This window comes from Cricetulus griseus, chromosome 3 (genome assembly GCF_003668045.3).
Source record: "Cricetulus griseus strain 17A/GY chromosome 3, alternate assembly CriGri-PICRH-1.0, whole genome shotgun sequence".
In the NCBI taxonomy this organism is placed as follows: Eukaryota; Metazoa; Chordata; class Mammalia; order Rodentia; family Cricetidae; genus Cricetulus; species Cricetulus griseus.
Window position 1 is genome coordinate 278,980,147 of NC_048596.1, and position 21,951 is coordinate 279,002,097.

At 46.6% G+C, this 21,951-nt stretch overlaps 1 long non-coding RNA gene across 3 annotated transcripts in view; it reads left to right on the forward strand.

Annotated features, from left to right (window-relative positions):
* Nucleotides 1-21,951, forward strand: part of LOC103161844 — a 93,126-nt gene that overhangs the window by 44,768 nt on the left and 26,407 nt on the right. For 2 of the 3 annotated variants that reach the window (XR_004769434.1, XR_004769432.1), the window contains exon 4: nucleotides 20,253-20,392. The exons of the other annotated variant lie outside the window; for it this stretch is intronic. This is a non-coding gene — a long non-coding RNA (uncharacterized LOC103161844). The remainder of the gene's footprint in view (nucleotides 1-20,252; nucleotides 20,393-21,951) is intronic. 3 annotated transcript variants of the gene reach the window in all.

A 21,951-nucleotide genomic window follows, 5' to 3' on the forward strand; every position in this document is an offset into this window, starting at 1 on the left:
GGAAGGCTTCAAGAAGATGGCACCACATTTCCGAGACTGGACACCGGTGATGAGATGGTAGATAGCATTTTGTCTGTAAGTTAGGATTACTGTGTGATGGTGTGGAAGCCATCTAGGAAAGCCTTTCTTCACTAAAACATGAGAATTATCTGTTTAACTGAACCCATTTCCAATTCAGGTGACCAAACACCAGCTCATTATCTTCTAGACTTCTGCTATAGACCTGATGATGTCTGCAAAGATGTCCCCCCCCCCCACCCCTGCCCGAGCCCTCGTAACTCTTGGGAGCTCTCACATACACCAAAGTGAGGAAGTGAGTCATTGATCGGCTTAGCAGAATAAGATAAAAATGGTCTCAGGTGCTTCAAAATGTGTAGAAGCTCTTGTTGCAGCTCTCGTATTTAAGTGGGGTCTTAAGTCCTAAAACTATGTAATGTTTATAATTCATGTTATGGTTGAGTAAAGAGATAACTCTCCAAGAGCAAATTACACCTAGAATTCACTGGAGAGATTAAAAGGGTTGGTGAAGTTCAGTGTAGTCTTGGGTACTTTTGTTCCATGTTGTTGATGCCCGTCCTTCTTATGAGCAATTAAAAGGGTAGAAAGGTCATGCGACTGTGGTCTCCACGCAGGGAACTTTGGAAAGTGATTGTGGCTGGTTAAGACTGGAGTGCAGCTCCCGTGACTGAGTCCTGGTGGGTTCTTTTGAACCCACCCAGAGAGAGAGAGAGAACCCAAAGACACAGAGACCAGAAGAGGCACATAAACACTTCCTGTCTCCCACCACATCACACTTGGCCTCGTTCTCTTCCTTCAGGACTTGATGGCTGTCCCCTTATGCAACCTTTGACCCCGGAGCAGAACTATGAGTCCAAATAAGCCTCCTTTCTGTACAATGTCCTAGTCAGGGGATTCTGTTATTAGCTGTAGAGAACCAACTAGACACATGGAGGTGAGACCTTCACAGGCATTGGGTTTACTCAAATCTTCATCTTAAACCTGAGTTAGAAACACTGAGCCTTGGTGTTTCTGGCGTGTGAAGAGGAATGACAGTTCTGAGGGGTGTGGAGGCGAGGGAGACTCTAAAGTTCAGTCTTCTGCATCCGACGATGCAGCCACTGGCTTCCTCATTCTGGGAGCCACAAGCCCAGCCGTGCTGGGGCTGTTTGTGGAGCATTTGGCCCTGGTGGCAGCACTGGGATGTGGTGTTCCGAGGGCCTCCATGCCACTTTCCCCACGGCTCTGTGAACTCCTTCAGCACAGCCCAGGCCTTACTCCTCTCTGTCTAATGTCCCTGATGTCCTCTGTTAAGCTAATAAAGGAATGAGCTCAGATTCTTTCACCTCAGTTGTAGTTAAAAATCATTGTTTTTTTTTTTTTTTTAAGGAAATAGTAGGAAGGAGTATAGATACTAGACTCCCCCCTCTTTCTTTGGCTAAAAAAGAAAGAATGTGTTCCCCATAGACCTTCAGTTGGAAGGAGACTTTTAATAAAGCTCATTAGAAATGTGCTATTAAATGCCAAACTCTATAAATTAACATGGCTTGTGTTCTTCAGGAGAGGTCGTAGGGTTTTTCTTCCCCTGCTCCCTCGTATTTTTCTCTTCAAAATATCTTAGAATTTTATTGAATAAAGTTCACTAGTTTCATATCAACATGAGATTGCTGTTTTTTTCCCCTTTCTATTCTAAATTGGAACCTTATGGACACTTAACCTAGAAACACATGCCAATGTGATTTATATTTAGAAAATTTCATATTATTAACCAAATCACTATTGTGCTCCAATCTCTGTTCTCTGAGGATAAATCTTCAGCAAATCACTTCCTGCCACTTGGTACCTCAGAGCCCAGACAGCCCAAAGCTGAACAATATTCATGAGCAATGCAACTCTGAAGGGGGGGGGAATGTTTCTCATTTCTCCTTACAAGGTGGGGAGGGAGGCAGGAGGGAAGGGGAAGAATTTTATAGCTGCCTTCTCCATGCCTGAGGAAGACAGCTCAGATTAATTACTCGTGCCTTAAATAAGAAACAGGAAGAGGCGGCCCCCGTGGAGAGAGGCTTGCAGGAACATTTGGAACTTATCCTTCAGCTCCAGGCCCAAAGAGGAATTTAGACAGAGCTGAAACACACACACACACACACACACACACACACACACACACACACACACTCACTCACTCACTCACTCTCCAGGCCTGGCCGGCTCTAAAAAGTGAAACTAGAACCCACTGTTTTTCAGGCCCCATCTGCTGTCCTTTTCTCTAGAAAACAACCCTGGAATGTTCCAGAAGGTTGAGTGAACGTGTGTTTCTATGCTGTTTCCTCTCCCCCAGATACAACATATTTAACCAGTTTAGTTTACAAAGGGAGTTCGGGCTTTCCCTAGCAGGCTTTGCTCAACGCTAACGGAGGGATCATAGATATGTTTACGTCTCCTGGGAAACATTCTCTTGTACTGCATTTTGAATATGTGCTGTCCAGATTCGAGAGGTTTTCATCCCCCCCCACCCCCGAGTGTTCCTCTGAGCAAGAGCATCACAGTGGAGCACAGTGCATCCTTCATCCACACCCACAAGACGTCATTTGTTAGGGTGGACAAGAATCCATCTCTTCCCAGTGCAGAAAACCAACACAGGAGATGCTGAGAGTTTGGGGGGTGCTGGTAGAACAATGCCAGGCTGACTTAGGTCTTCTGAGAGTTTGAGGGTGCTGTGAGAACAATGCCAGGCTGACTTAGGTCTGCTGAGAGTTTGGGGGTGCTGTGAGCAACGCCAGGCTGACTTAGGTCTGCTAAGAGTTTGGGGGTGCTGTGAGCAACGCCAGGCTGACTTAGGTCTGCTAAGAGTTTGGGGGTGCTGTGAACAACGCCAGGCTGACTTAGGTCTGCTGAGAGTTTGGGGTCCTGTGAGAACAATGCCAGGCTGACTTAGGTCTGCTGAGAGTTTGGGGTGCTGTGAGAACGATGCCAGGCTGACTTAGGTCCACCATTGCAGGTTTAGACTCTCTGTGACTTTTGAGGGTTACTTCTTGGGATGCCACCTGCCAGAGCTGCCTTCCTGATTCTCAGCACTGTTACTGTGCAGTGGCTGCCATATGTGGGGGAGAACAAGTGACTCGTGGGTTAAGATCTTGGCAATTTCTGTGGCCTGATTCAACAGTCCAAGTAAGACAGTGCCGGCTCCCCTCCCCCACTGTAAAGGCCTGGCCCTTTTTGAAAAAGAGAAACACTTTGAAGGGGAAACGGGTGGTCTGGGAAGCCATGATGTAGTTTTGTGCATAATTGTCTAATAAAGAGGAAATTGATGACCCTGGCCGATGGTGCCCACAGTAGGACACTTTGTATACCCTTTCTCTTGCCCTCAGAGTTTGCCTTTCTGGGCTTAGGTAAGTGTGGTATCTATACTTGTGTACAATGAGACTGTTTACTTTGGAATTTTTGTGCCAGGTGTTTCAAAACCCTCTAAGTTCAACTCAAACCTATTATAATTCAGAAACAATAAAACAACAACAAAATGAGAAACTTTTGCTTTCTAAGCCTTGGCCATGAACCTGCTGGATGAATGGTGAATCTCCATTCTGCCACTTATGACAAGGAGAGGCGTCAACAGTGGCCTCACCACGAGGAGCAAATGGGATGAAGTTTCGAAGAAGCATGTGGGCAGCCTGGGCAGGTCTGTCACAAATGGGGCTGCTCACAACCAGTGCCGTGTGCATTGTAAGGGGAGAAAGGACAGAGGTGGTGTAGGGAGAAAGCATGATTAGAGGTACCCAAGCGGGCGTGGTCAGAGTGATGTGAGAAAGGTTTAAGAGACAGAGGCGAGCACACGGGGACCCCTTCTTCCCTTGCTCCCTGCTGCCTGGCTAAGCGTCTGTGTGAGTACTGTTTCTCAATAAACTACCCTTTATCAATCTACATTTGGCTCCGTATTGGGTTCCACATTAAGGTGGGGAGAAGAGAGAGAAAGGAGAGAGGGAGAGAGAGACAGAGACAGGGAGAGAGAGGGGGAGAGAGAGAAAGGAGAGAGAGAGAAAGGAGAGAGGGAGAGAGAGAGACAGGGAGAGAGAGGGGGAGAGAGAGAAAGAGAGAGAGAAAGGAGAGAGAGAAAGGAGAGAGGGAGAGAGAGACAGAGACAGGGAGAGAGAGGGGGAGAGAGAAAAAGGAGAGAGAGAGAAAGGAGAGAGGGAGAGAGAGAGTGAGACAGGGAGAGAGAGGGGGAGAGAGAGAAAGGAGAGAGGGAGAGAGGGAGAGAGAGGGGGAGAGAGAGAAAGGAGAGAGAGAGAAAGGAGAGAGAGAAAGGAGAGAGGGAGAGGATGATGCTAAGCAAGAAAATGAATTTTTTATTCTCTGATAATCATTTGCTGAAAGTTGGTAGCCCAGAATGACTAGGTCAACCTGTGAGCTACACATCACTCCGTAGAAATAGTTCATAACTCAGTCAATATAATTGCCTTCATATTAACAACCTATTGTCCTTTGTTTATGTTGTTGACACAGGGTGGTCTAGAACTCGAGATGAAGCCCAGGCTGCCCATGGCAATCCTTCTGCCTCAGTCCTGAGTGCTGGGATTACAAGTGTGCATTATCATGCCTGTCTACTATTATTTTTACTTCTAAAAATGCTTAGTTTTTAATATTTTTTTCACTGTACATGCATTTGTGAGTATGTGTGCCACAGCACATGCGTGGAGGGCAGAGGACAGCTTTTGAAGTCTATTTTCTCCTTTCACCACGTGGATTCCAAGAACTGAACTCAGGTAGTTAAACTTGGCAGCAGTTTCCAGGCCTTTATTTTCCTTTTCGACAGACAACACAGTTTTCTATTTGAAGCTCTCAGTCAAAATCCTTAAGATTAATAAACTCAGTAAAGTGTGGAAATTCACTTAAATTTCGCCACAAAAGAAATGGCGATAAACATATAAAAATAGAAACAGTCTAACAGCATTTCTTTTCTTTCCCTCCCCACCACTCATCTATCTCCCTCTCTTTTTAGGGGAGGGAAGGAAGGTCCAGATGCATCTAGTCTCTGGAGAGGCCCTGGCTGAGTGCAGTGGTGTCTCAGCCTTCCTCAACTGGAAATTCTCAACACAGAGTCAAAGGAAAAATTAATTAGCACATGGTTATAACCTCTAGGAGTGTTTTATGGTTTGTATAGGATTAGGCTTTGTTATAGCCCTGTGGCCATCTTGAGGTGGTCTTTGTACTGCAGGGCAAATGGGGTGAGGGGTGGTAAGGGGGGAGGGGAGAGGGGATGAGAACAGGAGTGGCCCAGGTGGGGAGGGATGCAGTGGTAATGAAAAAAGATACCTTAATAGAGAGAGCCACCCGGTGCTAGGGTAACTCCCAAGAATCCACAAAGAGGACCCCAACTAAGACTTCTAGCAATAGTAGAGAGGATGCCTGAACTGGCCTACCCCTGTAATCAGATTGAGGAATACCCCAACTATTATCATAGAACCCTCATCCAGTAATTGATGGAACCGGATGCAGAGATCCACAACCAAGAGCCAGGCAGAGCTCTGAGAATCCAGGAGAAGAGAGGGAGGAGGGAATAGATGAGCAAGAGAGGCCAACATCATGATGGAGAAATCTACAGAGACAGCTGAACCAAGCTCTTGGAAACTCATGAATTCTAGACCTACAACTGTGGAGATTCCAGGGGACTGAACTAGGCCCTCCATATGTGGGGGATAGCTGTGAAGGTTGGACTATCTGAGGAGCCCCTGGGAGTAGGACCAGGATACAAACCTGGTACATGAGCTATCTTGTTGGAGCCCATTCCTTAGGGTGAGATGCCATGCTCAGTGGTGGTAGGACAACAATATAATCCCTGCACATGAGTGGCTTGTTGGAGCCCATCCCCTAGGGTGGGATGCCAAGCTCAGTCTTAATGCATGGGAGAGGGACCCGGCCCTGCCTCAATCTAATGAGCCAGACTATGTTGACTCCTCATGGGATCTGTTACCTGTGAGGAGGAGTGGACCGGGGTGGGCTAGGAGGCAGGTGAGGAGGGTGGGAGGGAGAACTGTGGTTGAAATGAAATGTAAAGTAAAATTAAGATATTCTAAAAGAATGGGCCGGGCATTGATGGTGCACGCCTTTAATCCCAGCATTTGGGAGGTAGAGGCAGGCGGATCTCTGTGAGTTGGAGACCAGCCTGATCTACAAGAGCTAGTTTCAGGGCAGCCTCCAAAGCCACAGAGAACCCCCCCCTCCCCGCTCCAAAAAATGAAAAATAAAAAAAATAGAAAAAAGCTGAATGGCCAATATCTAGGCAGTAGAGGGATAGGTGGGGCAGGTGGGGAGAGAGAATAAGGAGGAGGAGTCTAGGCTCAAGAGAATGAGAGGAGAGAATGAGGAAGAAAGAGGGGGAGATACCCAGGGCCAGCCAGCCAGCCACCAGCCAGCCAGACACGGATAGGACATACAGAATGAAAGAAAGGTGAAAAGCCCTAAGCCAAACATAGGTGAAGAGAAACAGGTTATATTAAGTTATAAGAGCTAGCAAGAAATGAGCCTAAGCCAAGGCCAAGCATCCATAACCAATAGGCCGCTTTGTCATGATTTCATAGCTGGTTGGTGGCCCCAAAGAAAGCCTGCTACATTTTCCCTCTCCTTCAGCAGGGCTGACATCTTATCCACGTGTGAAGCCAGCTCCGTTCCTCACTGTAGACCTGTACTTCAGCCGGGGGCTGCTGTTCTTTTGTCCTGTACTAAGAATTGTAACAGAGAGAGCCAGTGTTCTCTAAAGATGTAGGACCTCTGTAATCATGAGGCTACGTGTGATCCAGTATGGATATTTCACACAGAAATTCTTATGTGTGAGTTTTGTCTTGGGATAGCCCCAGATTGAGGCTGTTGAAACATTCCTGCTGGTGCTTTCTCCCATAAACGTGATCCTTTCTGGACCCGACTTTGCTTTTCTTTGGGGAGAGAATTTCCATGTGTGTGGAGGAATAGAGACACGTTGCTGCATATTTCTGAGACTCCCAGAGGCAATGTAGGAACCCTGGGAGGCAGTCGTTCCACTCTTACCTTGAATCTAAACCATGGGGAGAGTCTGAGGCTTACTTGCGACTCTTCTTGGGTTTGACCTGACCCTCACAGATATGCTGTAAGTGACAAGCCCCAGTGGAAGCCAGGGTACTGAACCAGTTAGCCATAACAAGAGTGGCTGCATGCTCAGGGGTTCAGTCCCACCATGGGTGAGGGTGACCTGCTGCTATTCTGGAGTCAGGAGGTGAACTCCATCAGCAAACTCTTCACCCTGGCCATCCTAGGATAATTATTGCCTATTCTATGTTTAATGTCCCATACTGCCCCAGAGGCATGGTGAAGCACACAGCTCCCATTGGTTTAGGGAGCCTTGCCATCAGAAGCACTCAAACACCAGCCTTCTGTCTGCCTTCCAGGATGGTTTCCAAGGCTGTAAGGACCTTTGCCTTCACCAGTGTTTGTGGTCGTTGGCGATGGTAATCCTTCTGTTTGCCCACGGTTGACTGATCTGAGAGCCGTGTTTACCTGTGGTGAAGGCATCTGAGCCTGTGAACCTGTCTGTGTTCAGTACTTGCAAAGAGGAGGGTGGGAGAGGTATTTGTGGGCTTTTCAGCATCACAAGTGAGCGGCTCTCCGAGGTGTTTGATGCGCTCACTGAGTCCCATTTGTGGCATTTTGTACTCAGCAATGGTCTGAGAGGTGAGTCTCGTTTCTTCTTTTGCCCCGTGTGGACAAATGTAGGTATCCTGATGGCCCGTAGGACCTCGTTTTAGTATTTGTCCCACTGTCTTTCCTGCTGCCCATAGCTAGCAGCTGGTGCAACCTCAGCCAAGATCAGCCTCAGATGCATGTTCTGAAGAAATTAATTTGCAAAGTGTCCTAAATTGGAAATCCTAGCTAATCACTACCCTGCATTATCTATGTTGTACAGGGTGGATAGTGGCCAAGATTATCCATCTATGTGTCTGTCTGTCTGTCTGTCTAGGATTTATCCACCTGTAATCTATCCATCTACCATCCCTTATCAGTCATTTGTCCATCTATTATCTATTTATCAATCTATATCATTATCTACCTGTTATTAATCACCCATTTATCATCTCTCTACTTATTCATTCATCTACAGTGAAGATGGAGACCAGGTGCAGCATTCTGTTTTTGTTATTTGTTTTTTAATCCTGATTGCTGGGATTAAAGGTGTGAGCCATTACCACCTGGCAGATGCAGAATTTTTGAAGAATATGGGCGAGCCTTGATTTTGTTGCTCATTCATTCTTACCCACAACAAGGTTATCATGGAATCAGACCTGGAGTTTGAAGGGGAGGTTTGGAGGCCACCTGTGTGCTAAGTCTCTCTCAGCTGCAAGAGAGTGCTTTGAGTACCTGCCCTTAATCTAAAGCCCAGGGAAGTAGACCAGAAGGGGACACATGGGAGAGCCTACTGTGCACCCTGAGCAATTTAGTAGATCTAGTGAACGTGTGTTTAATTCCATTGTGAATCCAGAGGTGGAACAGTTCCGGCCCACTGTGTGACATTGGCCTTCAGGTTAACTACCTCCTGCCCTGGAATCCTTCCATATTTAAGAATTTCAGGAGCGAAGGATACAGGAGCATTTCCTCTTGGCCGTATGCATGCTACTCTGGAGGGAAGTCCATAGTTGCAGTGGATTTCTGGACACTCTGGAGGCATTTGGAAGGCAAAGTCTCCAAACAGAAGAATTAAAGGGGGCCCCAGAGAGCCACTCATACAGGAAAAGGCAACGAGAGAGAGAGAGAGAGAGAGAGAGAGAGAGAGAGAGAGAGAGAGAAGAGAGAGAGAGAGGAGAGAGGAGGGAGAGAAATGGAAAGAGAAATATGCAGAGAGAAAGAGAGAAAGAGAGAAATAGGGAGAGATAGAGAGAAAGAGAGAGAGGGGGAAATATATATATATATATATATATATATATATATATATAGAGAGAGAGAGAGAGAGAGAGAGAAGAGAGATGGGGGATTTTAAATAGTCATCAGGCTGAACAGGGCAGTGTCAGATTCTGGAATCCCAGCTAGTGGCTCAGTAAGGATGACTCTCGTTTTCTCCTGTCACTGCAGGTCTGGAGGGGTCAGAAGCCTTCACCAGCAGATGGAGCAGAGGGATTGCAATCATCTGCACCCGTCCCTCCAACATCTATAGTGGGCCTGATCCGGGGGCAGGGGCATTCCTCAAAATTTAAAACCAGAGCCAACAGTGTGGTAGATACTGTAATCCTAGAGTCCGGTAGACTAAGGTAGGAGGATCAGGAGTTTGATGTTCACACTTGGACATAAAGATGAAAGCTTTAACCATTACATGACCCTGGATATATTTTTTATCTGAACCCAAGACTACTATGATGTCTTGAAATGCCCACTGTTTGTATTTCATAAAAGGGATCTGAAAATTAAAGGGCTGACAAAATTTTCACTTGAGGTCACAGGAAGAAATGGTCCCACAAAACACACTTAAAGGGGCAGTGGGGAGGAAAAAGAAATAACTCCCAGTGATTCCTTTTCCAGTTCACACTTTATCAGTCAATTCTTGATTTGAAACAGATACACTGGAATCTCCTGTTTCTCCTCTTGAGGTCTGCCTCTCCCTGTGGTCATTCACTAGAACCATCTCTGTGTGCGTTGGCTTTTGTTCTGTTGTCATACAGTCCCTGGGAAACATTCCAAAAGTTTGGACCACATTTTCACGTTGGTATTTGGTGTTGGGACCCGTCTTTTCTGCGTTATTTCTTGTTTGTTTTCATGACTTTTCCATCGTTCTGATCGTCACTCGTTGATGATTGTCTCGGCTGATGTGGGCTGCCCATAGTTATCAGTAGACAAGCAGTGATTGTCCCACAGATCTGCCCTTCACATCTAAGTGCTGCGTCTGTCCCTAGACTGTCATAAAAACAAAAAACAAAAAACAAAAAACAAAACCAAACCACCTGCCTAAAAAGCAGATGCCCAACATTCTCTATTCTCTTTGTCTAGACAAAGCAAGTGAAAGTTTATTAACTTCATGCTTACTGAAATATGGTTGAAGACAGTGTGTTTCCTCAGTTCATACACACACTCACTCACTCACTCCTGGGGAATTCCCTAACACAAGTCCTCTAATAGCAAACAAAAGAATAACTGAGAGCAATTGAGCACACAAGGAGAACTGGGAAGTGAGTTACAGGGCTATTCCTAATGTGAAAGTCTAAAACCAAACTTCTGTAAAACCCCCAAAACATTTTGAGAAACAGCAGGATACTGCCGTGGAAAATTCCACAACAGGCCCCACGTGACCAGCCTCAGCTAAAGTGCAGGTGCACTGAAAAAATTACACCAAATTACCTTAAGGCTATGCGCATAAATTGCAAAAGAAACATAAAGTGATTTCCCTGGCTCAGCTTGTGTTCCATCCCCAAGACCGCTTATTGTGTATGCAAACTTCCAAAATCCAAGCAAATCTGAAATCTGGAACTCTTCTGGCTTCAAGTCCTTTGGATAAGGGATGCTAAATGTGTATCAACCAGAGATGGCAGATGATGGATGGATGGATGGATGGATGGATGGATGGATGGATGGAGTGTCTCGTCGGGGCTGTAGTCTAATCCTGCCCCCCTGACTCAGTGAAGGGCCACTTCACCCAGGAAGTCCCTTTTTACACAAAAGTCCATCCATCATACTCTTTCCTTTGGTTGACTCATGTTTTGTGATTTTTTTCTGGCTCCAGTTGTTCTTTCTGCCTCCCCGTGTGGCTTTGCATGTGTTGTTCAGGTTGGTTTCAGACTGCAGGTCCTTCCGAAGCCTGCTGGGTGATGGGGTTGCAGGGTTGTGGCCCCCACAAGCCACAGCTTCTGTCATCTTGAGAGCTTCATGGCTGTAACTCAGCGGCTTGTGGTGCTGCCCATGCGTCATGCCGTCATCAGCAGCACCACGGAGCAAGGAGACCCCATGCATCATGTTAACTGCTGGGGAGTGGTCCTGCCCCGGGATCTGGCCGGCGAGACTGGTTTTCAGCGACAGGGGAGTTGGTACCTACAGAGGATTTTGCCAGAGCCACTGCAGCTGTTCCCCAACAGGACCCCAGAGCCTCACTTTCCAACGTAGGCTGGGCAGTAGCCATTCAGGACAAGCATTCTCCTAACACTGAATTCCTTAGCAATTATTTTTGGTAGCATAAATTGATTGTATAAGACAATGGGTTTCTCTGTGCACCTGAGGTGCTGTGCCTGTGCTCACCTCCTGCAGTTTTGTGGCTATGAAAATGAAAGAAGAACTACAGGCCTGTTTGATTCAGCTTCAGAACCTCCTCGGCAAACCGCCACCAGAAATGTAATCTCAGAATTCCTTACAGCCATCACCAGAGTCTCACAATCTAGCATTTTCCCATTGTGATCAGTTGTCTGATCCTGGAGTCATTTTTATAGTCAGAAAAGCCCATAGACCAACCGAGACTGAGACCTTCCTGATGAAACGGAGAGTCCATTTTCCAAGCAGTATTTTTGCTGACAGTTCAGAGCTTCCTGACCCCTAGCTCTCCACAGTTTTGGATGGAAGGGAGAATAGCAACAGTCTTGTTAGGAAGAATCCGTCTCTTTGATGTAGCTGGAGCTGGAGTCCAGACCTGCAGACCGAAAGTTACTCATGGCTGGCAGCCAGTTGGCTCACACTTGGCTTCAGGGAGTCTGAGCTTTAAAAATAAGTAATTCCTTTCTTCCCTGGGGTAGAGGTAGACTTAATTAATTTGTAATTTGTAATATACTTTGAAGAATAAAAGGGCTTTCTAGAAACAATAAACATGGTTACAACTTCTGTGTTTGTAAGCAAACTATTAACACAATTGAGGCCATTTGCACATCAAAAATAAAGGAAGGCTTGTCTGTGTTCTGGTTGATTTAATAAATGCAGAAAGATGTAATTCATTTTGTAAAGTTGGCCTGTCCCTTCCCAGAGGAGGAGGCACTCTGGAATAAACCAGTTTCTCTGTTTGCAGTTGTGTTCAGATGAATCAAATGTCTGTAAATGCTCATTTTAACTCTGTAGGTACACTTACAAAGGTATCAGAGCAGACAGTTTTTGCTCTTAAAACAATAAAAAGAAAAACAAACAAACAAACAAAATCTTCGGAGTAGTCTCTTCTGTAGACAGACAGAAGTGTTGCCAGAGTTAGGGCACTCAGACAGAATATGGAAGGTTTGATTAATTTGAATTTCAGAAAAAAGACAACATGTAATATTTTAGTATATTATGAAAGAACATGATGGAGATAGAAATTGTGCTCTGTTCATATGACGGAGTGAAACAACAATGAAACCCAAAGGCAACTCCGTGCAAGACAGGGACGAGGAAAAGGCAGCGTGTCTTATTCACGTGAAGCCTGAGGGGAGGCAAAATGAAAATTCCGTTTCCTCAGCCCAGGTGGCTTCCCAGGGAGGATTGTGCCACCCTGGTGCCGGTTACACAGGGGTCTCCATCCTGTGAGGATTCAGTGAAGTGTCTCCAGCATCCCTGAACAAACTGAAGGGGGGTTTGGGTGGGGATAAAAAGAGGGTGCCTTAGCATTAGTTAATACTCTTCATAGACCCAAGAGATTTCAGGGTCCAGACTTGTCTTTATTGCCTTGCTGTGGAAAGACCCTGACTAAAGCAACTGGGGGTGAAGGGGTACAGCCCACCCACCACGGTGAGGAAGACTTTGTACCTGGCCTGTCTTGTGTCCCTCCCTTTGGCCCTCAGACTGTTGAAGCAGTCCTGGAAGTGGTCTCTATGGAGAACAGGCTGAGGTCCTGAGGTCAGCAGAGGAGGAGCTTGTCTCTGGGAGAAAGCTGTTTTAACTTTCCAGGCCTCAGCTGAGCTGAGATGGGTGGGCAGGACCGGGCCTGGCTAGACTGCTCCATTATGTGAGTCTCCTGTCTTCTGTTTCAACCACACCCCGTATCAGGTCAGTATGAGAACATGATATCAGGGTCCAGCTGCTGCTGGGGGTGGCATGGCGCTTTGCAGCAGCCTTTAACCCTTCGCAGACGCTGTCTCTGAATGCCTAATTAGCAGACTTCAAGGGGCCCACGTCTCTCACTTAGGGAAGTGAGTTTTCATCCAAGGTGATATTGATGATCTTATTCTCTGCATCTGTCATTGACAACTGCCTGGAAAGCAGAGCCGGCTGGAGGCTCCTGCTGTGTGTCTGGCCTCATGCTCTGTGAGCTATGATTCTCAACCTGTGAGTCACAACCCCTTTAGTGGGGTCAAACAATCCACAGGGGTCAAATATCAGGTATCCTACATGCTAGATATTTACATTATGATTCGTAACAGTAGCAAAATGACAGTTACGAAGTAGCAATGACAATAATTTTATGGTCGGGTCACAGCAACCCAACATTAGGAAGGCTGAGAACCACTGAGCTATAGGAAGAGACTCCTGCTTCTGCCAAAAGGGCCACCTGTTTCCTCTCTTCGGCTACATTGTTCCCCCAGACAGAGAAGCAACATGGTGCTAATGACTTTCCTAATGAATACCTTACTGCCCAGTGTTCTGACTCAGTGTCCCCCTGAGTCCCTGTCCTAGTTGGGGTGACTGTTGTTGTGACGATACACCATGACCAAAGCAACTTGGGGAGCAAAGTGTTTATTTAGCTTATGCTTCCAGAACACGTGAGAGCCAACGTTATGTTTTAAGGTTCTCTTAGTGTGCCCAAGAGAGCCATGAAACAAAAATGTCTCCAACCTGTGAGCCCCTTGCCCAAGGACAGATCCTTCCTGGAATGCTGGAGGCTGTTGTTTATGAGCGACAACAAGCCACTTCTTTTCACTCCCTCAACAAGTTTGTTTGACCCCCTTGCACCGGATATGCTTGGTCACATGTGGTGGGAGGTTCACAGGCAGGAGGTACACCAGGCTGTGTGCTTTCCCCTGATGGGACCTGGTGGGAAATGCATACATAGCCTTATAGATTTGCTTTTATAAGCCTCTGCAAAATGTGACTCATCTCCATTTTCAGGGATCCTGGGAAGGGACCTGGCCAGAGTCCATCATCCTGGCCAATATTTAGTCAAAGCTTGCTTCACCTTTGGCTCAAAAAATTGTGGCACTCATTTGTGATTTTTCAGATTTGACAACCACTGAAGGAAGTCAGGACAGGAACTTAAACAGGGCAGGAACCTGGAGGCAGGAGCTGCTGCAGAGGCCATGGGGGGTGGGGTGGGTTGCTGCTCACTGAATTGGTCCTCATGGGCCGGATTTTTTTTTTTTTTTTTTTTTTTTTTTTTATAGAACGCAGGACCTCCAGCACAGGGATGGTGTTATCCACAATGTCTGAGCCCTCTCTTATTAATCACTAATTAAGAAAATGCTCTACAGGTTTGCTTATAGCCTGATCTTATGGAGACATTTTCTGAATTGAGGTTCCCTCCTCTCAGAGGACTCTAACCTGTTTCAAGTCGATGCAAAGCTATCCAGCCCATCCCCCATCTGCCTCATCTCAGTCAGGACCCTGAAGAGAGATTTGCAGGGCTGCTGGGTCCCTCTGTTCCTTTTCACAGTGTGGCCACGTTGAATCCATCTCCCTTTTCTACTTCTCGTTATTAATTTGGCTCTTTTAATTGACTTCTGGGTGGCTAGTGGCTGAGCCTGACTTGTTGGGGGATAGCCTACAACCCTGTCAGCAGGCAGGGAAGGCATGGTGGTGGGAGCTTGAGGCTGGCTGGTCCCCTTGAATCCACACCCAGGAAGAAGAGAGTGAACGGGAAGTGGTCAAGGCTACTGAGTCTCAAGGTGACCTTGACCATCTCTAGTGACAGGCTTCTTCTGTTCACCTCCAAATGGCAGCAAAACTTGAGGAAATAAAAATCTTGACAGTCATATACCATGGACTCTATCTTACTGTTTGTCCATAATTATTTTATGAAATCAAGCTGTCTAACACAGTATCTGTATTTATTATATTAGTATCCTTCTCTTAAATATTAAGTATATAATGAACGATAACAGCCTGGCTTTAGTTGTCTATGTTTTGCATTTGTCGTATACTGAGTAAGTTTTCACTGTTCAGTAAGGATGGAGTGAACCAGTGATCATTAGGTTTGATGACAAGTGTCCAGTGAGTAAGTAGCTGATCTGTCCGATGAGTAAGATCGGGGTGACTGACTCCAGCAGGGTGGACTGTGAGTGAGAACACTTGGATGTAAACTCATGCACGCAAATGATAAATGTGTGCTATGACACAATTATTACAGCCAGTTATTCCTCAGTCAAGCTGGGAAATGTAGCTGGACTTTTTTCCAAGCCTGGTCCCACAGCCCATTAGCCACAAATAAGTACACAGAGACTTTCATTAATTAGAAACTGTTTGGCTGATGGCTCAGGCTTCTTACTGGCTAGCTCTCTCTTAATTATAAACCCATAACTACTAATCTATGTATCTCTACATAGTTTTATCTTACTAGAGAACTTCTGGCATCCTATCTTCCTGGTTGCTACATGGTGTCTCTCTCTCTGGTGGCTTCTCTCTCCTTTCTGTACCCAGAAGTCTCCTAGTCTCGTAGCCCCGCCTATCCTTCCTGCCTGAATACTGACCAATCAATGTTTTCTTCATCAACCAATAAGAGAAACATACATACAGAAGGACAACCCCATCTTGTTGTTGTCCCAAAGTAAAGCTATGTTTACTTTGGAAGATTGTTCGTATTTTCCAAGATGTAGCAGGGGTTGGGAGTTCATCTCAATGGCAGATAACTTGTCAGCCACTAACAAAACTCTGTGTCTTATCCTTAGCATTGAAAAAAAAAAAACCCAAATAAACAAAGAAACAATATTTTCCAGGATTAAATCTGTACTGTTGTAGAGATAAAACAAAACAAAACTGGGAGGTTAAGGTGGGAGGAACATGCAAGGAACATGCAAGGAACATGCAAGGAACATGCAAGGAACATGTAAGGAACATGTAAGCACCCAAGGTTAAGACCAGTAAGGGCAACATGGTGACACCCCATCTTAACAAACCAGCCAAATATTGGGTCCTTCCTTCCTTCCTTCCTTCCTTCCTTCCTTCCTTCCTTCCTTCCTTCTTTCCTTCCTTCCTTTTATAATTATTTGCTCGTGCAATTAAAGGTAGCCATCAGAAAATAGCTCCCAGGAGTTTGTTCTCTCTTTCTGCTATTTGATTCCAGGGATCAAACTCAGGCCATAGGACTTAGAGGCAAGTTCTCCCCACACGCTCTGAGCCATCTCAGTGGCTCTTAGTCAGTGTTCTATTGCTGTGAAGAGACACCATGACGATGACAACTATTACGAAAGGAAACATTTAACTGGGGCTGGCTTACAGTGTCACTGGTTTAGTCCATTATCACCATGGCGGGAAGCATGGCAGCACACAGTGTAGACATGGTGCTGGAGAGGTAGCTGAGAGTTCTACATCCTGATCTACAGGCAGCAGGAAAAGACAGAACTGGGCCTGGCTTGGGCTTTTGAAACCTCAAAGCCTACTCCCAGTGGCACACTTCTTCCAACAAGGCCACACCCCCATCCCTTCTCAAATAGTGCCCCTCCCTGACGACTAAGCACTTAAATATGTGAGCCTCTGGGAGCTGTTCTTAGTCAAGCCACTGCAGTATTATATATAACCTGGGCTCAAAAATGATTGCAACAGTCATTTTAAGCATTTCTACTGAATATTCTTGGTTGACAGGTCATCCTCTATTTAGAAGTCTTAGTTTTTGAAGATAACAAGAACCACTCAGGACCAAGTTTGGAAAGTGAAAATGTAATTGAGTGAGAGATAATCTACTTGGACAGGGGGAGTGATTATCCAGAGCTTCCACAGAGCCTGTGTAAGCGCGTGGGGGTCTGATTAATGTGTTCCTCCAAGAGCGCACTGGGCACCCGAAGCGCCATCAGAACCAGTGGGCAGTATCTCATGGTGGCAGTGTGAGACAACACTTGTCTGCTGTCCTACTGGCTGTCTTGCCCGCTTCTCAGAATATGACTGAGTTCAACACATCATTGCTGAGTTGCAAGGCCACTTCCAGGTCCGTGACTTCGTAATTCAAACTTCTCTGATACTCTTGTCTGTGAAGGTGATACCGAGAGTCACCATTTTCAAAGGAGAATTCTGAATAAATTTTGAAGAAGTGACCCAAACAGATGACTGCAGTTTCTGGGCAGAAAGAGGAAAGGCTTAAATACATATACCTAGGCTTCAAAAGAAGACCTATCCTGGAACATTAGCTAAGGGGCTGGCTTAAGGATTCTCTCCTAAGGCTACATTTTCCTCACTCATAAAATGGGGGCAAGAATATCTTACACTTTATGGGGGTTATCGTACTTAATAAAGACAACAATACAAATAATTTAATAATTAGCGCCAGCCATGAGGAAGACTCTCAATATAGCAAGCAATGGAGTAGAAAGAGATGATCAAAGAGCAGTGTGTTTAGGTCTGAGTCCCCAAGCCTGGCAGTTTTAACTATAGCTAGCATGGTGTTCTGGGTGAAGTAAGTGGAAGGTAGGCATTGCAGAACAGGCTAGGGAGACAGAGCACAAGTCTGCCGGTGCCATGCCCTAAACACCACAGAGTGTGGGAAACCTATTCTTGCTTTCATGTAATCGTTTGTGGCCCAGGAGAGCTGAGACTAGGAGCCTTGCCTCCTGTGGAATCCCATGAAATGTAAGGATAAGGTTAAGTGGCACCCCAGTTGTCCCCAAGGGCTTATTAGGAGCTGGAGAGATGGCTCAGTAGGTAAAGTGGCTGTCATGCCAGCATAGGGACCTGGATCTGAATCTCCAGCAGTCACTAGAAGAGCTGGGTCTGGCAGCGGGTGTTTGTGTTTGCACATGTATGTGTACTTACATGTGTGTAAGTATTTGCATGTGTCCGTGTACCATGTGCATGCAGTGCTTATGAAGGCCAGAAGAGGGCGTTGCATCGCCTGGACATGGAAAGACAGGTGTGAGTCACCGCCTGGTTGCTGGGAACCGAACCCAGGTTCTCTGGAAGAGCAGCCAGCGCTCTTAACTGCTGAGTCTGGGCTCCTGCCCCTCCAGCTTGTATTTATAGTCTCAGCTCTGGCTGAGCAGAGACAGGCAGATCCCCAGAGTTCCAGACTCAGCTCGAGACCTTGTCTCAAAAAGTGGAGAGAGACTGAGATACCCAGTGTTGACCATCCCCTGGTGCCTGTACGGGCAGGGCCTTGCATGTGGCACCTCGGCCTTGCCTCAGTTTCCATCCTCTCAAGGCCTGCTCTGGGGTGAACCTGCATTATGGACTGTGCCTTTCTGGGCACAACACTAAGCTGTGTGAGGACGGGATGTGGTGAACCCTCTCTTCCCATTCTCCCATCCACTGATAGTTCTAGAAACTTCTTTAACACTGGTGGTGCCTCTGTGATCATGAACCTCAGGCTCCTCTTAAAGTTGGACAGTTTAATGGACCCCGGATGCTCATGGCAAATACATTCAGTATTCATTGCTTGAGGAGACACAGAATGACCCCAAGATAGAGTGGACCCACTCTCTTTGAGCACATATTTAAAACCTGAGCCGGGCATGATCTGTTGGTGCAGACAAAACTCGTGGATTTTACAGACCGTGCATGACTTGTGAAGCACCTTGAGGATCTCCTTTCATGGGAGCTCACCCTAAACTCACAGGAAGCAGCTATGGTGGCTAGGTGTCAGAGTCACGTGTGCGCAGAGTGACATCCAGCCGTCTCACCAGCTGTGTTATTTTAGGCGATGGCATTATGAGTGAAATGGGCTAGAGTGAGGATTCAGAGAGAGAGGACCTGGGTGGAGTTCTTTGTCGTCTTTTTGTTGTCTTGGGCTGAAGGAGTGGGTTTTGCTCTGGCTGGTGGCATCAGAGAGCTTCCGATCACAACAGGAAGGCTCTGCAGGAAGGCTCTGCGCCTCAGCTGGGAGTTTCTCTTCTCTTTGTTGCCCATTCCATCGTGGAGCCAGGCTGCAGCTTCTGCCTGCCCCTTGTGAAGGTCAAAGGATCAGAAGAGAAGGGAAGCAGAGAAAGTGAACTTAGGGTTCAATTCAAGCCTGGGGATGCCGGCTCTCCTGAATCGTATATGTGGCTGCCATCAGGAAGCCATAGTGATCTTGCCTCCTCTCCCAAGGAATGGCTGACTGACACTGGGAGAAGAAGGAATGTGTTTTCCTCACTCAGAAAAGCAGGAGTCCCCGAGAATCACTGCTCTGATTCAGCTCTGTGAAGCAATTTTCATTTCCAGACCCAGGCTTCACTTCCTCCCTGAGAGATGGATTCAATTAGAGCTTCCCTCCTCCCCCCTAAGAACTGCAGAGAGTGTTCTTGATTTATTTCAGTGCAATGCAGGGTGCATTTTGGTGTTTTTCCTAGAATAAAAGTAACAGTTGCCCGGAAGGCAGCATCAGTCTTCCGTGAGATGATGGAGAGATGCTGGGAAATGTGAAACACTTTCCATGCTAGCTGACACCTGTCCACCTCCCGGAGGCCTCGGGCCTTGGTCAGCTCAACCTAAGGACGATGTACATCCTTCTGCAAACTTAGAAAGGACAGCTACAATTTCTCCTTAAAGCAGAGGCGGCTTAGTCAGGATGGGCTCTGTCATGCTGTGCTAACAAATATCACCCAGATGTTTCCGGCCTAAGCTGCAGTGGTTTGATCCTCACTGAGTCTGTTCCCAGCGCAGGTAGAGCAAGCTGCACGCTCACAAATGCTGTGCCTGCAGCGTTGACTCTGACACCCCCTGAGTGGCTACCATCTTGATTTGCAGGCCATGGTGATGCAAGGAGTGGAGAACTCTACCCCTCGTGTCACTCATCCAGTGTACCCTGGAAGTGGCACAAGTCATTTTTGTCTCCACCTGTTCACCAGAACTGGTCACAGAGTCTCACTCAGCCACCCAGCAGCCAGGAAGAGCAAGCCACCTTCCCCCTGAAGCCTGTGGACAGTGACAACCACAGCATTCTGAACAAACACTGCTGGCTCCAGTCCCTCCCCCTCCCTCCTCTGCTCACCCCTCCCCCATTGTTCTCTTTTAGTCTCTTTTCAAAAGCTCTGGGGTGATAAAGGGTGTCTGGTACCAACAGTGCAGGTTATTTTCCAGTTTGCAACTCTCCTCGACTTTATTTGCCTTGTGTTACATTCTCACCCTGAAAAGTGGAGACTGAACCCGCCAGCGCTTGCCATCAGCTCTGGGGAAAAGGTACCTTCATTTTACAGCCTTTCCTGCTTTCACATATTGTGTTTTGTCAAACATTCCTGTTTTTATTCCAGGTCCTCCAGCGTTCCTGTCAGACCCTCATGTCCCCGTCTCCTCCTGTCTTGAACTTTTAACTCCAGAGCCTCTGAGGCCACTTAAGTGTCACACCCCTTGCTGGAGTTAATGCTAGCGTTGAGAAGATCCCAGCTCTTGGGTATGTTTTTTTGTGGCTCGTGATTGCTATCCATATCGTATGGTTTTAGTAACCACAGAGACAAGACACACTGTACACACACACACACACACACACTCTCTCTCTCTCTCTCTCTCTCTCTCTCACACACACACTCACACACACACACACACACACACACACACACACACACACACACACACACACTGCCTATAACCAAATCTGTAAGTTTGAAGGTGTATGTTTATCAGAGTTACATTTCCCACAGTTAGAGAGCTCACCATGAGAAAAAAATATATATCTTTATCTTGAAATCACTTTTCTCAGGCTCATCTGGAGAAGCACAGGGCTGGAGAAACGTCTTTCCAACAGGAAACACAGCGGATACGGGAGACAGGCTGTGCTCAGCATTGAAAGGAAGCCACGTGGCATAGCGGGGCCAGAGATTTTAAGCATCACTGTATCACTGTAGGGCTTAGGTTAAGATCAAAACGCAAGCATGGTTAAACAGTGAATGCAGACCTCTTTATGAAGCACTGAGGAGATTATGGGCAGTGACTTTCTTGTAAATACAATCATATGGAATTTTGGCTGGATCCTGGCACCACTAGAGAGTTTTGGGGATGTTGGGAGTTGAAGTTTTTGCTGTGGCCGTTTCACAGGCCGTGGCAGTTCAGGAACTCCGTCCTTCCACTCTGCCCCCCCTCCCCCCAAACCCTCAGTTAGGGAGTTGATCCTGTACCCAGATCAGCACAAAGGTCCTTCCACAGAGAAGAAAAAGTGGTCAGTATTTCCAAGACTGACCCCAAACTAAACACAATTAGCCCTTTACCAAGAAGGGGTCTGCGCTCTCTCTCTCTCTCTCTCTCTCTCTCTCTCTCTCTCTCTCTCTCTCTCTCTCTCTCCTTTCTTTTTTTCTGTGCCACAAGGTGGCAGTGAACACATTCAAATAGCCTAATGCTTCAAAATAAAGCCATGAAATGGCAAAGTCTGATTTAATCTGTGGTGGGAACTGAAGCTATTGAAGCCAGTGTGAACACACAGAAAGACTGAGTAGGGTTTCTGTGGGAATGTCCTCCGAAAACAGCTTCCTTAACTATCAGGAGGGAAATGAAAAGGACCAATAGCCATGCAGATGGATTTCCTGCCATGAGGTCCTAGGGTCCCCAGAATGGGATCTCTGGATGAGACCACAGGAGAGGCTTTCTCCTCGGCCACAGTCTTGAGGCTGCCTCAGGGATAGGTAATGAACGTCCTTTGGCTTTTAAAGTTGAAAACACAACGTCTAACGAGAAGACAGGTGAACTGATCAAAAAGTTCAGAAGCTCTGTGCTGAGAGCAAGGGGTAGAGAGGGCTTGAACACTAACACCACTAGTCCATATTAGATTTGTGCCCAGGAGGGCAGGTCCACCAGTGTGCCACAGAAGGCACTTGGATGGTCACATTGATGCCTCTTAAATGTGGGCGTCTCATCTCTGCATACCTGGGACACGCAGAGGCATGCCGGTGACTTCATGGCCATCTTTTCTGACTCTATTAGTGCTTTCTGATTTCTGAGGGGAGCAAGAAGTTTCTCAAC